This window comes from Pipistrellus kuhlii, unplaced genomic scaffold, assembly GCF_014108245.1.
Source record: "Pipistrellus kuhlii isolate mPipKuh1 unplaced genomic scaffold, mPipKuh1.p scaffold_m20_p_20, whole genome shotgun sequence".
Taxonomy (NCBI): Eukaryota; Metazoa; Chordata; class Mammalia; order Chiroptera; family Vespertilionidae; genus Pipistrellus; species Pipistrellus kuhlii.
The window spans coordinates 5475855-5491920 of record NW_023425516.1 but is presented as its reverse complement, the minus strand read 5'-3'; the positions used below and the strand labels follow the sequence as shown (position 1 = coordinate 5491920).

Genomic DNA, 16066 nt, shown 5'->3' with positions numbered 1-16066 from the left:
CCCCCCCTTTTACAGCTCTGGAAACCAGCTGGGGGCTGCAAGGGTTTGCCCCAGGCAGACAGGCTGGGCCTGTCCTGGTGTTGGGACACCTCCTGCAGCCCCATTGGTCCTGTGTCTTGGCCCAGAGATGGATGCTCAAAGAAGGAATTGCGGGGGAGGAGGTTCAGAAGGTTGAGCGTCATCTCTCCTGACACCCCAGAACTGTCAGAGCATGGAGACTTCCCTCTCCTGGCCTTGGGGCTGAGAGTCCCCCATCAGCAGGGGGTCAAGGCAGTGGTTCTCAACCTTCCTAATGCCGCCACCCTTTAATATAGTTCCTCATGTTGTGGTGACTCCCAATCATAGCATTATTTTCATTGCTGCTTCATCACTGTCATTTTGCTACTGTTAATGCGTCGTTATGTAAATATCTGTGTTTTCCGACGGTCTTAGGCGACCCCTGTGAAAGGGTCGTTTCACTCCCAAAATGGGTCGAGACCCACAGGTTGAGAACTGCTGGGCTAAGGTGACAGCCTAGGGCCTATCATTTGCTGCCCTCTCCCCACCTCCTCCATCAGCACTGTTACGTGGAATCAGCTGAGCCCATGCCAGGATGAGACCTACTAGTTAAGGAAGGGTGTTGAGGGGGGAGGGGCGGGGAGAGCCCGGCCTAAGAAGGCCTGGGAGCCCAGGGTGGGCAATGTGTGCCCCCCTGTGAACACGCGGGTGTGAAGGCGATGAATGGAGGCTCCCCCCCATAGCTCAATCTCCCAGAGCCATGGCCGGCAAACTGCGGCTCGCGAGCCCCACGCGGCTCTTTGGCCCCTGGAGTGTGGCTCTTCCACAAAACACCACGGCCTGGGCGAGTCTATTTTTGAAGAAGTGGTGTTAGAAGAAGTTTACATTTAAGACATGTGGCTCTCCAAAGAAATGTCAATCGTCGTACTGCTGATATCTGGCTCTGTGGACTGATGAGTCTGCCGCCCACTGCCCCAGAAGATAGATCATGCTGATACGGTTTTATAGGCCATGCATTCTATTCGCCAACAGCTGGGCGGCTGTGGAGCGCTGAGACGGAGGCTGTATACGCACAGGCACATCCTAAGGCAGCTTCGTCACATCCACAGGGTTTCCCGGGTCACCCAGGGCTCTGGACCCCAGGGGGCACTCTGACAGGAGGGGACGGAGTCCTTCCTCAGGGGTCAGGCAGGTGGAACAGCAGGCAGGGGTCACTGCACCTGGGATGCCACTGCCCTCACAGAGCCTCTGCCAGCTGAGTTCCTGCTGGCCCTTTAAGGACTGGCAGGTGCCCTCCACCGGGGACTGACTGACACACACACACACACACACACACACACACACACACACACACACACGGTCCCCGGGGTCCAGGCGCTGAGGATGCTCAGCCAGCACTGAACGCTGAGGGGGGCAGCAGAGGCCCACGCTGGGCAGCACCCCCTCAAATACAACGGGGCTCCTTCCTCTCGCTGCCCTCGATGCCCGGCACCGGCGTGAGCTCTGAGCACATGGGGCCCTGCTGGGCCCCGACCACGCAGGCAGGCGAGCAGGCAGAACCACGGTTATCGGGCACTCTGTGCTCTGGGTCTGGCACGAGAGAAGCCGCCAAGCGGATAAATGAAATGCGGCGTCTGTGTCCAATCCCACATCGCTCAGCGTGAGAAGGGAAGGCAGCCTGACCCGGGCGCAGCAGGCCTGGACCCGCAGGACGTCCGGACGCCTGCCTCACGGGAGGACACGCACGGACGGCGCCTGAAGTGGTCGCACCAGGGAGACGGAGCCGATGGGGGTGACCTGGAGCCGGGAAGCAGAAGGGGTGTTTTTTAATAAGCACCCGGTTTCCAAGGTGCTGGGGAGGGGTGGGTGTGACTGTATGGAATACCTCAGGATGGTGAAGATGGTAATTTTGTTTTACCATAACGAAAAAGAACTGACATTCAGAAGGTCTGGTTAGATCCCCCCAACAACAACGTGCCCCTCAGGGCCGGGACACGGGACGGTCAGAGGTTACTCTGCAGGGGGGCTGGGCAGGCACCTGCGGGTGGTGCCGGGTGGGGCTGCCATTTGGGATTGTCCCCACGAGGAAACGGGGGCAGGGCATGCCTGAGGAAGCACCGCCCAGAGGAGCCAGACATGCTGCTAGGCATGAGTGGGATGTGGCTGGAGGAACATACGTGTGTGTGTGTGTGTGTGTGTGTGTGTGTGTCAGAGAGAGAGAGAGAGAGATGCTCAGCCCACTGCTGCATTTCCCAGTCTGGGGCCTGGGACACACACACACACACACACACACACACACATATATACTAGGCCTATGACACAAACACACACACAGGGCCTGTGACACACAGGTGACATACACAGACACACACACTCTGGGCCTGAGACACACACACACACACACACACACACACACCGGGCCTGTGAGACACACGCGCACACACACACACACACACACACTGGGCCTGTGAGATACGCACACACACACTGGGCCTGTGAGAGACACACACACACACACACATGGCTGTTGCTGCGTCTCCTAGTCCCGGGCCTGGGAGGGTGGAGGCTGAGAACAGCCACGATGCGTGTGCCCGGAGGGAGAGATTTACGGGCCTGGGAAGAAGTTCCTATCGACAAGTGATGAGTTAGGCGAGCAATACTTCAGCTTAAACTCAGAGACTGACGGCGAAGGAAAACCGCACCCCCGGAGGCTGTCCATCAACACAAGCAGGCAGGCGGCTTGAGCGGGGGCCCGGCCCGGGATGGCCAGCCCCGGGCGTCCGGCCGGGCCTCCGGGGGACAGGGCTCGTCCCTCGCTCTGTGCCATGGCCGGGAGGGACAGGGGCAGTCAGCCACAGCACGGGGGGCACAGAGCTGGGGGAATGAAACCTATGCCCCAATGGCCCATGAAGGCCTGTCTCCATCACAGCGCCTCTCAGGGCCACAGCTCGAACCCCCGGGGGTAGGCCCTGAACTCCAGGGCATCGGGACGCTGGGCTGAGCATGGTCCCGAGGACACCTTGAGAGGTCCCACAGACAACGAATGGGGACTAGAGGACTTCAGGGCTCAGGGGGAGCCAGGCAGCTGCAGAGTCCAAGCCTCCCACCAGCAAGGGCCCCGACCGCCACAGGCTGCAGGCTGCCAGGCGACCCGGGCAGAGTGGGCACGGACACTACAGCTAACAATCGCCGAGTGAATTAGGCTCCGTGTGCATTTTCAATGCGGGGCTCTGGCCTGAAGGGGCTCACCTTCCTTGGGGCCAGCAGAGATCCCTGGGTCAGTGGTCGGAGGAAGAAAGGTGACAGTGCTCTGAGTCTCAATGCCAGCCTCTTCCCCTCCAGCCGGGGGGCTGCCCCTGCTGCCCTCTGCCCCTGTGTGTCCTGCCAAGGGCACAGACGGCCGGCGAGAGGGAGGAGCGGGGAGTGGGGAGACGTGGGCCGTATTCTAGAACACGGCCCGGACGTGCTGTGTGGCCTGAGACGGGAGCGGAACCTCTCTAAGCACCCGTTTCCTCACCTATAAGAAGAAGCCAAACGCCGAAACCGGTTTGGCTTCGTGGATAGAGCGTTGGCCTGCAGACTGAAATGTCCCAGGTTCGATTCCGGTCAAGAGCATGTACCTTGGTTGCGGGCATATCCCCAGTGGGGAGTGTGCAGGAGGCAGCTGATGGATGATTCTCTCTCATCAATGTTTCTAGCTCTCTATCCCTCTCTCTTCCTCTCTGTAAAAAAAAATCAATAAAATATATTTAAAAGAAGAAGAAGGAGGAGGAGAAGGAGGAGGAGGAAGCAGCCTCGAGTCACAGGACCCTCATTCTGGGACAAGCCGTGCAGGCCAGAAGGCCTCTAGGCGGCCCGCACATCGGTGTGTGACTCCTCAGGGCACATTCTCCCGCTCAGACCCGCCTCTCTCCCCTCTGCCTTCCAGCAGCGTGGCCGGCAGGCCCCCTCCTGCTCCTGCCTGCGGCTCCTGCGGCCTCTTGTGGAGAGCTCGCCCAGGTAAGGGGTCTGATTCGGGTGGGGAAGTGCTCACGCGATTTATGCTCCTCGTAGGTTGGATGGGGAAACGGGTTCTGAAAGATTCCGTCACGCAGTGCGTGGCTGACGCAGCTGAGCCCGGAACCTGGACCCGCCGGCTCAGTGGTCGGCAAACTCATGAGCCAACAGAGCCAAGTAACAACAGCACCACGGCTGGCATTTCTTTGGGAGAGCCAGATTTTTTAAACGCAAACGTCTTCTAGCACCACTTCTTCAACATAGACTCGCCCAGGCCACAGTGGTATTGGGTGCAAGAGCCACCACACTCACGGGGCCCAAAGAGCCGCACGTGGCTCGTGAGCCGTGGTTTGCCGACCACAGAGCCAGCTGATCTCAAAGTCCTGCAGGCCCGCCCAGCGAGGGCCTTCTCCCTCCCCACGGCTACCCTCTGCTGAGCTCAGGGCGGTGGCTCCTAGCGTGCCCTCCATCAGAGCCAGGGATGGGGTGAGCTCAGGCCAGAGCCCCCCAAGCTCTGTTCCGTTCCCTTCAACGAGGTGCTGGTGGTACATGCGAATGTATGGGGACTTGGGAGGTGGGTTCTGGTGTGAGCAGTTCCAATGAGACAGAATTGGCACTGAATCCATGGCAAAGAGAGTGTGACCCGTCCCTCATCGCATTCCTTGTCCCGGGAAGGGTGGGTTGGGAGTGGCACAGGGGTGCCAAATTCCCATCACAGGTGGGGACATGGAGGCAGGGTCAGGGAGGTGAGCGAGATCACAGATCTTAATTGCGATTGGTTCCTGTCAGCAGCCCCAGCCTCCGCTGCCGTGCCTGGCCTAGGCTGGCCCATAGGGTGTTTATGAAGGAAACTGTTAAATAAGTGAATTAAAAAAAAAATCGCTAAGCAAAGCATTTTGCTATTTATTGCCCGCTCTGAGCGATGGCCGTGATGAACGGCCGTGACTCATCCCTTCCTCATAAACATCCTATTAGTGTCCCCATTTTAGGGATGAGGAATGTGAGAGAGGTTCAGCGATGCCACCCCCGGCTACAGGGCAGCAGGTGGCGGAGCTGGGGTCCGAGACCAGGTGGGCTCCGGAAGCCACACTCGCAGCCACCTGCTCAGCCACGGAGAGGCTGGCCCAGTGGCACCGGGAATGCTCTGTACCTGTGCTGCCCGAGTGGGTCGCCACGAGCCACATGTGGCTGCGGAGCCCTGGAAACCTGGTTGATGAGACTGAGGGACCATTGCCTTCCCTCCGGGCAGCAGCGCAGCTCACCCCACATCTCGTGTTGGGCTCTGAGGTTCTGCATAATGAATGGTCTAATGAGGAGCCCGGAATCTAAAGAGACTCGTGGCTCAGAGGCCGGACTGCCGAGCAGCCTCATTAAGAAGGGAAGGGAAGGAAGGCCCGGAGGGAAGGCGCCATCGGGGAGGGTCTCAGCACCGGGCCCAACCTCAGGTCTGGTCCCCGCTACTAACCAAGGCCAGGCCTTCTGTCTCTGCTCTCTGGCCTCAATCTCTCTCCCTCTCTCCTTCCTGGAGCAGCAGTAGGAGTTCACGTTTCCCCCCTACAAGGAGAGAGAACCCCCACTCCTGGTCTGATCCTGAGCCCTGGGGACCCACAGCCCTGTGAGCTAGGTATAGACCCAAATGCAGCCCACCTCCACTTTTGGGCTTATCTGGCCGAGCCCGAGTCCCGGTCAGGCACTTGGCTGGGAGGCGGCGGGCCCTGCTGTCAGCTTGTGTGTGCAGGGAGCGCAGCCTCATTTTAATACTGGCTGGAGAGAAACCTCATTAGAAAAGTAAATTTGCTGGAGCTGCAAAAAAAAAAAAAAGGCAACCCACACAGCCCTTCCCGAGCTACAGAGGAAACCTTGACTTTGGATCCTTTGACGCTGTGTTCTCAGCGCTGCCCGCGACCCAGAAGGTGCTCAGCCCGTGTCTGTGGGAGGGAGCGGAATGTGTGATCTCCATCCGCCCTGACGGCCTTCGACAGAATAACGAGGGGCCCCGACCCGGGCTCCTGGCAAGTGGCACGGAGTTTTCATACGCGCGTCGGCTAATCAATTGGGATCACTGCACTCATCGCTAGCTAGACATGTGCCCACGGTTGCTGCTGTCCTTGGGCGACACGGAGAGGGTCCTGGTGACACAGGCAGGCCCCGGGGGGCCTTGGGAAGGCCCAGGGTCTGGGGGTGTGGCCAGCAGGTCAGGTGGGCAGGGTGACGGGAGGGATGGGAGAGCCTGAACTGAGGCGGATGGGATGACTTCCAGTGTTGGCGAGGGGATTGCTACTCCAAATTCTAGAGCCGTCCCGAGCTCGGAGGGACGGCGGAGAGACTATAAAAAAATACATGAAGTTATCATTCCTCCGGCTCACCTACCACAGCCTGAAGAGGAGGGTTCCCCAGTGTCCAGGCCTTTGGGAACCAGGACTCCGAGGCTCCGTTTCTCACTCAATCTGCTCACCCACTCTGGATGGAGCTGAGGCAGGGCCCTGGCCTGGCCGGGAGCCTACCCCCCTGCACCCCCATGCTCTTTAGCAGGGTCCCCGAAGCGCTTCCTCCCTGGAGGCCTTGTTGGGGTGGGGGGGGGCTGCATGAGGGAAGGTTTTCTTTTTCCTTCTCCCCAGTTGCTATGGCTTCCTCATCCCGCGGTGTCCCAGAACCAGGAGGAGTTGGGGGGGCAGGGCCAGGAGTTGGGAGCCCTTAGCAGTGAGCAGGAGCCTGGGAGAGAAGGTCTCCCGGTCTCACAGCACCGCCTCCCCCCCCCCCCCCCCCCCCGAGCCACAGAGAGAGCTTTCCTTAGGAGCCTTCTGCTCCACCCAGAGGTCTCACTGCCCGGGCCACTGATACTGGGGACCTGGGGAAGGAGGGCACGTAGGCTGGTACCCAGATGCAGCCCCGGGCCTCGCTCCCTGGCATTGCTTGCTCCGTGAGCGCTGTCCTCTCACGCGGGCTCCTCTGCCTGCCTCGGACTCTCAGACTCTCCCTCTCCCTCAGCCCTGCCTCTCGTCTCCCCCACTTCTCAGCAGAGGGGAGCCCTTGGGCATTTCCGTGCCAGCTCACCCTTCTTTTCCAGCCAGACTAAACCAGCCGTCTCCCCTGTCCCAGATCCATCCCCCTCCCTCCCCGTGGGCTGAGCCTTCTGCATTGCTCCCACCTGCAAAGCCCCAGCCTGCCTGCTCACCCCGAGCTCCAGGAGAGTGCAGCCACCTGGTCCTTCCACCCTCAAAACCCTCCCTCCTCCCAGGCATCTTTCCCCGGAGCCCTGGCCGCTGGTCCAGGCTCCAGGCTCATCACTGCAGCTGACCCTTGTGGTGGTTTTCCCTGCACCAGGCCATCCCGTGCCGGCTCACCCAGAAACCTATATGAACAGACCTGACCGGTACCTATGAGTCCAACATGCCTGAACGTGGAGTGAGTCCCAGGCCTCCCTCAGTCCGTACAGAACGGAGCCCAGCAGGCCACTTGGCTCCTAGCTGAATGAGGCACCATGCACGACCCCTCCCCTGTTCCCTCAGCCCTGGGAGGCCGCTTGCTCCCTCCACCACGGGTAGAGGGAAATGGCATGCAGCTCCAGGCCGCAGGGAGTGCCTGGCATGTGCAGGGCAGAGTGGGGCGGACTCTCTGGAGGTCTCATGGGGAAGGGTCTTCACATGAAGAAGTGGGGGACGAGAGGTGAGCCCAGGAAGGCTCAGGCTCACCACCGAGCAGGTTCTGGGGGGACCTGTCTCCAACTCTGTGGTGGCTTCAGGCAGATGCAGGGAGGCGGGAGGCCCCGCAGGCAAATCTCAGAAAAACTGTACAACAGCTGTCCTCTGAGGCCACTGGCCCCTCAAGCCCATGGACTTAGGAGGCTGCATGCCTCCCATTTACACACATACACAGACACACACACACACACACACACACACACTTCACAGAGCTATATGCCCTCGGACATCCCCTCCCAACCAATCCTTTTAAACAGTGTGTGCCACGGAGGGTCCCAGACAGAGCTGCTCCCACCAGCACGGGGCTGGCACTGGTCAGCAAAGGCCACCGTCAACTCCTGGGCATTAGAGGTGCCAGGGCCCCCAGCCCCAGCTGCTCTAAGAACCCATCGCACAGTGGGCGGCTGAGGGTAGGCCTGGACAGGCATGGAAAGGGGTGGAGAGTGCCAGTCAAGGCCTGTGTGCGCGCGCGCGCGTGTGTGTGTGTGTGTGTGTGTGTGTGTGGTGTGTGTGTGTGGTTCTTAACATCAGCTGCTTGGTACCGGGCTGTCACCCCCAGTCCTGGTCCCTGTCCCTATGAGATCCCGTTGCTTCCTTCTCCTTGGCTGCCATGCCTCTCGGATTCCCTTCGGAAGTTGCGTGCTCTGACTTTGGGGGAATCAGGACCTTGGGCCTGAGCCCAGGGACAGAGACGTGAACTTGGTCCTGCCTCCGGCCCCCTTGCTACGGTGAACGGCCCAAGGAGCCTTTGCCACCCTCGCCAGCCTTCGGCCCCTCTCCCATCGGGCAGAGCTGCAGAGCCCTTGGGGATGATGACCCAGGAGCAGGTGCAGCCAGGGGGTGGGGAGTGGGGGTGGCCCAGGCTCATCTGGGCCACCAGGAACCACCTGCTGAGGTGGGCAGGGACCGGGAGCTACAAGCTTGGGCCAGTTGTTAGTAGGTCCTGAGAGCCAGCTCTTCCCTAGATGCCGGTCCCAGCAGGGTGGGCACCGTGACTCCCCCAGGTTTGTTTGGGGGCTCCTGGGGGGCAGGCAGCGGATCCAGCCCTGGCCTCTCAGCCCCCCCAGCCCCCGTTCCACACACACACACACACACACACACACACACACACACACACGCAGGCGCGCGCGCGCCCGCGAGGACATGGCGTGGGTACCAATGGGGAGGCATAAAGGGGGGCTCTGTGCGAGGCCCGCGGGGGGTCACTGACCTGAGGCGGCGACGGCGAGTCTCGGTCCGAGTCGGATCGTTGTGTCCCCAGCGCCATTCATTCCCGATTCATTCCGGGCGGAGGCGGCGGCGGCCCCTGAACCCGGGCCCCCGCGGCGCCCCCAGGCTGCGGCTGCCGCTCCTCCGGGCCGCGCGCCCCGCCCTCCCCCGGGGACCTCGGGCTGCAGCCCCCGGGGGCCGCCTCATAGCCGCGGGGTCCGAGCCCGCCGGGCCCCGCTCCTCCGGGGCTCAGCGAGGCGGTGGATGGAGCCGCAAGCGATTGGGGGCCGCAGGGCGGGGGGGCGGGAGGGGAACGGGGAGGGGAGCGGGGAGGGGGCGCGGGGAGCCGGGATGCGCGGCGGCTGCCCAGCCAACCCGGCCGGCTCCGGGCTCCGAGTGCCCTCCGTGCGCGGCTGCGCCGGTGCCGTGGCTCTGACAGCGCCTCCCGCGCGCCCCGCCCCCCGTTTCCCCCCCATCCCTCCCTCCCCTCCCGCAACAGCGCAGGCTGCAGCCGGCGGGACCCGCTGATGGTCGGTACCAACCTCGCCAGCTCGGGCAGGGGGGGCGCAAGGAGGAGGAGGAGGCCGCGAGGACCCTCCTCCCGGGATTGGTATCACCCCCCTCCCCTCCTACCCCGACGGACACCCTGCCCAGCGGGGGCGGCTCCAGCTCGGGGCTCCGGAGCCGCCTGGGCTGCCGGCTGGGGAGGGGTGGGGGGCGAGCTGCAGCCCGGCCTCGGCTCTGGAGAGTTAACGCCGCTGCCTGCACCCCCATCCCACCCCGCCTCCATCCTGGCTGCTCCTGGGGCCCAGCTTGGCAGCCCTTCTCAAAGGGTGATTGTTTCCGGGCTGGGGAGTTGTGTGGGGAGCGGTTCTCTGGGACGGAGGAGGAGCTGAGATGCAGAGGAGCTGGGAGGGTGCGGCTGCCTCCTAGGCTCCAGGCACCCCGCAGGGGGAGATGGATGCAGGGGTCCCTGTGTGGGGTGGAGATGGGGAGTCGGGGGTCCACAGGCGCCGGCCTGTAGGGTAGCCCCCCACCTGTAGGCACCACTGCCATGCCGAACACATACCAACCCGTTGAGTGCCAGCCTCAGCCCACAGGAGCCTGGGAATTTCGAAGAGAAGGCAGGAAGGCAGGGAGGGCAGCGCGTGGGGTGGGAGGGAGCTGGGAGGGGACAGTGGGGGGCGGGGGAGGCAGAGATGGAGCACAGGGTCCGCAGGCTGTCCCCAGAATTTCTCCTCGGGGCACCTCGGGCAAATTCCATGCATGTTTCCTGCCTGTGTGTGCTGGGTGGGCTGGGGGTGCGTGGCCAGGGAGCCTGCCCGTGTGCACGCACATGCGTGTGCGTGTTTGTATGTGTGTGGGGTGCAGGTGGAGCCGTGGCATGTACCTATCTTGGAAGACACTTCCAAATGCTCTTTTTTCAAGTTGCCAGAGACTCGGAAGCCGCCTCGTGTATTTGCACATGTGGGCAGGCCCTCCTGGATGGACACATGTGGCCAGGGATGCCCCGTGTCCCTCTCCCAGCTGCAGAGAAGGTAGGCTCCGGTGCTGGGCCCCGGCCCCCGCTGCCTGGGGATGGAAGTGCTTTTCAGTAGCTGAAACCATCACACTAGGTCTGATGCTTCGGCCCAAGCTGGGCCCTGTTCTTCCCCGCGAGCAGGTGTGTGTGTGTGTGTGTGTGTGTGTGTGTGTGTGTGGTGGGTGAAGGGAGGGGCAGTGGCTTTAAACCTGCCATTTTGGTAAAGACCTTGAGGTAAGGTAAGGAAGGAGTCCCACTGATAGATGAAATAGAGAAGGTAGACCGGAGATTGGGATGGCAGGACACACACAGGCTTTATTGGAGGGAAGAGTACCCATGCTGGCTGCTTCCACAGAGAGAGGGGCGGAAGAGAGCGAGGGCCGGGGTACAAGCACCTTTAAGGATAGGGGACGGGGCTTAGGGCACTCAGCACATGCTGATTGGTGATTAGGAACCGAGGGACTTAGGAATCGGGGGCTTAGGGTATTTGGCAGGTGCTGATTGGCGGTTCAATGCCCAGGTATGTCTGGCCACAGGTTGGGTTTATGTCTGTCCATCAACTGGAGGAAGGGAGGATCGATCACCCACCATCCACACCTTCCCACAAACCTCTGGCCATACGATGAGTAATGACTGCTTCTGGGGACAGCTGTCCTTCCCTCTCACCCCTCTGGCGGTTCCTGGCTGCTGAACAGCCCTCATTGCCCACGTGAGGAAAATTCTTCCAAATCTGAGCCCCGTGCCTCCCGCTGAGGTGCCAGACCATTCCTCCCCTCTCGCATTGAGGCGTTTCCCCATCCCTCTACCAGGATGATGCTTGTTCCTTTAGACTCTGCTCGGAGAGCCTGTCCTGGGACCACGTTATCCTTGCCTCCAAACTCCCCTCCCCACCAGGACTGCACACCGCCTGGAGAGAGGGAGGGAGGACAAGGGGAGGTACAGGAGGGGAGAGGGCGGGGGACCCAGCTCAGAGGGAGGACCTGGCTGCCAGTTTGCATGGAGCACAGAGGGCCTCTCTCTTTCCTGCTGCGTCCAGTCCTGGTCAAAAGACATGGCCTTGGAGAGTTTCTAGTTGCATCTAAAAAGAGTTTCTCCTTTTACAAACAGGGAAACCATGGCCCTCAGAGGGACCACCAGCAGTGTGTGTGTGGGGGGAATGAGAGAGTGGGGGGGCTCGCCCCATGTCTCTCTGAGGGCACAGCCCCAGGTGCAGCTCAGGGAGGAAGCCTGGGCTCCAGGTGGATTCTGAGGGCGCCGCAGTGAAACCAGCGGTGGGACCCAACAGTCCGATCCTATCTGGCCAGGACAGGCCGTGGCCAGCTGGTCCCTCTGCAGGGGTTCTTGGGGGGGGGGGGGGTCTCTCCCTGCAGCCGATGGGAGCGCCCCCAAGTGGAACAGGGAGGGTGACTAAACAACAGTGCTAACAACACCCCCTCCTGGGATCAGGCTTGCAATTTAGCCCCAGAACTGTTTACACCATTTTTTTTAATGTTAATTTTTAGAGCCAACTTAATGCAGTAATGTGGGATTAGCATGAACATGATAAGGCTCAGTGAGGAGACAACAGCTGCCATCAGTTTTGGTGGGAAGTGCTGGCAACACCCCAAGCATGTGAACACACGCACATCCACAGACTGTATGAAGCCACAAAGCATGCGCCCAGAGGCAGGCATACACGCAACGCACACAGTTACACCCTCCTGGGCCTGATGTGTACATACGCGTGCACGTGGGTGTGCCTGCGCCCACCTGCACACAGACAGAGACGCATGTACATACACACACACACACACACACACACACACACAAACACACACACACATACATACAGCAGCCTCCACAGGTGGTGGCCATTACTACCACCTTCCCACTCCTTTTCTTTGTCTCCCTGTTGGTCATGCAGGCCCATGGGCATCCTTTACACTCTGCTAGGAGAACCTGTCCTGATTGAGTGCATCTCACAGCTTAGCCCCTGCTCCGAACATCTGGAATAGCCCCGGGTTTCCCAGTGACTGAACCTCCCCTCATCTTTCTTCTGCCAGAATTGAGCCCCTCTCCTCAGAGGCCCCCCAAAGCCCCGGGCCACAATGTTTAGCATCCAAAGGATCCCCTCTCTGGGACAAGCTGATGTGTGTTTATTGTGCCGTTAACTGGCGCAGAGCCCTGCCCCCGCTCGGGTCCTGGACCAGTTCCTGCCCTCTGATTCCCAGAAGGGTCTCGTAAAACAGTCCTCTGCAATGCAAAGCCCACAGCACACCTGGGAGGGTCTGTAGGCTTTCCCCCAATCACCCGGGCCCTCACTCCCTAGGAAGAACCGTTAGTTTACTCTGATCCGTTCATCGCTCACCTGTGGGCCGCCTGGGACTCTGGCTTGTCAGCAGCAGCTTGGGTCTGCTTCTGATTCGCAAGGATGCTTCCTTTCCTGACCAGCCTTCCTCCTCAGCGCATCCCCAGGAGGTGACCCGGGCACAGCCGAGCTGCTCCCTGCCCCTCTGGGCCCCGGCGCCTGTTGTAACTAATCGTTGGGCTTGCATTTCTAGGGAGCTGCCCCCTGGAAGGCACAGCGGTGCTTGTGCTGATGGGAGTGAGTGTACAGGTTCAGGAAGACTCCCCTCCACACACACAGCATGCCGGCTCCCTCTCACTGGAGAGTGGCGGGAGTGCGAAGAAGGCAGACAGCAGGGCGCCTCCCCCAGGGCCCAGCCTGGCAGCCTGGAGGCTCACAGCATATTCCCCCACGGGGCTCTCACTGTGTGTGGTGGCCCCTTGGTCAGGAGGTCTCTGGTCAGAGCGTCGGATCTCAAACATCCTTGTTTCTCCACCACAGATTGGAAATGGCCCTTTGATTGCCAGGACCCTCAGCTCCCCTCCATCTCCCCCTGGCCTCCCTCCGTCCCTCTTGGGTGGGGGCCAGGCTTCTTCCTGAGCTGCAGCCAGAAGGCTCACCGCCTTCTCCAATCTCTGCATCCGGGAAGGGCTCAGCTGCACTGCTTTACACCCCGCGAGGCCCAGGATTTCTGTTTGGCTTTGTTTTCCTGTGGCAGAGAGAAGCAAGAGAAGAGCAGTGCCTGGTGAGTTGGGGGAGCATCTGTCTGAGGCAAGCTTGGAACTCTTCTCTGCCCTCCGAGGGGAGTGAAAACAACCCAGATTGTCTGTGACCTACCCAACGACTCCCTCATACTTCCCAGAACCCATTCCCCCACATCCCTCCAGAGCCCCTTACAATCTGGGCCAGGGTTGGCCTCAGAGCAAATCCTGGGGTCTCCCTCAGTCCCTGCTGGACTCTACTCTGGCCCTGCTGTCCTCCTCCTGTGGCCTCTCCTAGTCCCTGGCATCTGGGGCAGGGCATTGATCTTCTTCGAAGTCCCATCACACCGTCTCTGGGTTTCTCCACAGGCAAATCACCACGGGCACCTGCTTTATTCCCTAATATCATGTGGCTGCCATCCACTCCTGTCCTAGGAGCTCCTGTAATGTGCCAGGCACTGGGCTGGGCATTAGAGATAGAGCAGTGACAACTAAGTGAGAACCCACAGAGCCATAAAGAACAGCCATTAGGAAAGTCCACTTTGAATAGGCCCTTCATGTTCTAAGTCGAGACGAGGATCCTTTTTTTCTGCCAAGAGCCATTTGGATATTTATAACATCGTTCACTTAATATGATTCACTTAATTTCAATTTATGTTGCTATGAAAAAAAGCTCCTGGATGTATTGAATTTTGAGTCCTGCCTGCGGTTGCCTTGGCAGAGCCAGACCCAATGATTGCGCAGGCCTCACACGGCCCGCAGGCTGGACATTCCCCACCCCTGGTCTAAGGTGTGTGTGCACAGCAAGTGCCCTGGCTGTGGAGGGGAGTCCAGGCAGGAAACGGAGCGACTCTATCCATCATATTTATCGAACAGCTCCTCCCCGGAAGACACTTGTGCAGGAGGTCCATCACGCACACGGAGCCTCAGACTCTGAAGGAGAATGCTCCTCTCGCCGCACACCCCGCTGTCCTTGCTCTCCTCACTCCAGCCTCGCTTGCTTCATTTTTAGTTTCTCACACACCCGGAGCCCTTTGCTGCCTCCCAGCTTTGCCTATTGCTGTTCCCTTCGCCGGGGCCACTGTGCGCCGACTCTGCATGCACGCAGCTGGGCCGTCTCAGCAGGTCGGCAGCTCCACGGTGACCTCTTGACAGAGGCTTCCCCCGACCTGCCCTGTCAAGAGCCCCTCCTAGGGTTCTCCTAGCTCTTTGCTTTGTGGCTGTCCTTCCATATCTCCTCCACCATCTGTGTTCATGCTGTTTGCTTGCTCACCTATGGCACTCACAAGCATATACGCTCCTGAGGAATATGAGTCCTGGCACTAGACTGTCTGCAGCAGATGCCAACGTTGTCACTAACTAACCATGTGACCTTGATTCAATTCTCTACCTACTACGCTCCAGGTTCCTGACCCATCGAATGGAGCCTTGTCATACACGGTACCTCATCAATGCTACCTGATGCCATGAGACTAGTTAATGCACAGGAAGATGGACACTAGACCTTTGGGTGTTAGCAGAGCTTCTGCAGAAGTTGCTGCCTGCCCCTAAGCCCCTCTTCCTTTCTCTTTTTGGGATTTGGAAGATGTAAAGGAGACGCTAGGCATCTTCCCTAAATGGTGCTTTGATGTCATTCATTCATTCATTCATTCAATCATTCCACCTTATTTCTGAGAATCTGTTCTGTGCCAGGGGCTCTGCTAGGGGAGGGGACAGAGACATGAATGGCGAGGCTCCTGATTTCAGTCCGGTAGTCCTCTCAAGCTTGAGGTTTCTGTGTTTGTTTTTGCCATCTGCTTTCCCTGTGTTCCCTACTGGAAAGAACGGTGGGCAGAGGGGTGGATGTCTGTGGGAAGACAGAAATCCAGGCAAGGGCTGCTGCAGATGGGAGAAGGCAGGACGGGGAGCGGAAGCAGTGGGCAGTGGCCTCCAAGTGCTCTTTTCATCACCCAAGATGCTGTGCATGGGGACTTCTTTGGTGTGGGGGAAGAAGAAGAAGAGACTATAACTCACTCCTTTCTTTACTTCCTTTCTCTCCCTCCCTTCTTCCCTCCCTCCCTCCCTTCCTCCCTCCCTCCCTCCCTCCCTTCCTCCCTTCCTTTCTTCCTTCCTTCCCTTGATTCATTTTCTTTCTTTCTTTCTTTCTTTCTTTCTTTCTTTCTTTCTTTCTTTCTTTCTTTCTCTCTCGTTTTCTTTTCTTTTCTTTTTTTTCTTTTCTTTTCTTTTCTTTCTTTCTGGAGACAAATTGGTGAGGGGGATACCCAAAATTAGTGGACCGACCATCTGCATGCACCTGATCAATGTGCCTTGGCAGAATGGAAAAGAGAAACTCACACCGAACACTCGCCAACAGCCTCATGAATCGTGGGAAGCTGAAGGGGCTCAGGTACATTGCCCTGTGGCCTATGAAACAGTCTGTCAGGATTTTGGAAGCAAGAAGAAGGAGGTATGGGCATATGAATGGGCAGGATGTTGAGTGCTGAGGACCAAGCTTCTGCTCAGACTCTGGGCAGAGATGAAGGGGGCAAGGCCACTGGAACCTTGGACACTGCTGAGCAGCAGGTCCTCTGGTGGGACCCCAAGATGGCATCCTGATCTATTGCCCTGATAACTA

General features: G+C 59.5%; 1 protein-coding gene across 3 annotated transcripts in view; it reads right to left on the bottom strand.

Annotated features, from left to right (window-relative positions):
* B3GAT1 (beta-1,3-glucuronyltransferase 1) overlaps positions 1-9018 on the bottom strand; it is a 31862-nt gene extending 22844 nt beyond the window's left edge. For 2 of the 3 annotated variants that reach the window (XR_006742337.1, XM_045585426.1), the window contains exons 1-2: positions 9007-9018; positions 8905-8924 (exon numbers count right to left, since the gene is read on the bottom strand). The gene's annotated coding sequence lies outside the window, so the exon portion shown is untranslated. Of the gene's footprint in view, positions 1-8904; positions 8925-9006 lie in introns of those variants that run through there. The other variant, XM_036449418.2, reaches the window with a different exon arrangement.
* Positions 9019-16066: the final 7048 nt, after the last annotated feature.